This window comes from Arachis ipaensis, chromosome B10 (genome assembly GCF_000816755.2).
Source record: "Arachis ipaensis cultivar K30076 chromosome B10, Araip1.1, whole genome shotgun sequence".
Classification (NCBI taxonomy): Eukaryota; Viridiplantae; Streptophyta; class Magnoliopsida; order Fabales; family Fabaceae; genus Arachis; species Arachis ipaensis.
The window spans coordinates 133972101-133972638 of NC_029794.2; the positions used below are offsets into that span (position 1 = coordinate 133972101).

General features: G+C 29.6%; 1 protein-coding gene across 2 annotated transcripts in view; it reads left to right on the plus strand.

The window, feature by feature from the left end:
- Positions 1-538, plus strand: part of LOC107623564 (probable pectinesterase/pectinesterase inhibitor 47) — a 7277-nt gene that overhangs the window by 3019 nt on the left and 3720 nt on the right. The window lies entirely within an intron of this gene.

The window sequence follows — 538 nt, forward strand, 5'->3', positions numbered from 1 at the left end:
ATGCCTGTTTTTTACTCCTAACTGATTTTCTAGTTGAACCATTTTTTTTAATATAAATTTTTTTTAGAAATGTGAAAATATTTTGCGACCAACAACATGCTTCATGGTTTATTGACTTTGGTTTTGTATCAACATTGTGAGCTTTGTTTTCTATTTTGGTTATGCACAATGTTTGAACTTTGAATGAAAGGACATAGTTCAAATCTATCATTAATCACGTGGGGTGTTGCTTTTGTTTGCTTAAGCTATTGGCAACAAACCAAACCAATCACGTGCCATATTCCTTTTATATATATATGAGGCATGCCATTATTAGCATGTGGTAATGTACTTTGGCCTATTTTTTAATTTTTTTTTAGTGATCAACCCATGATCAAATGATTGATTCTTATTAATTATTAGTTGGTACGAAGCTTCTTTAATTATTAATGAGCTAAAACCTTTTCACACTTTGCTAAACTTGTTGCATTATTTTTCTAATCATCATCAAATGTAAGTTTGGTTTCTATTATGTTGCCTAACTTCTATGTCAAGTTTT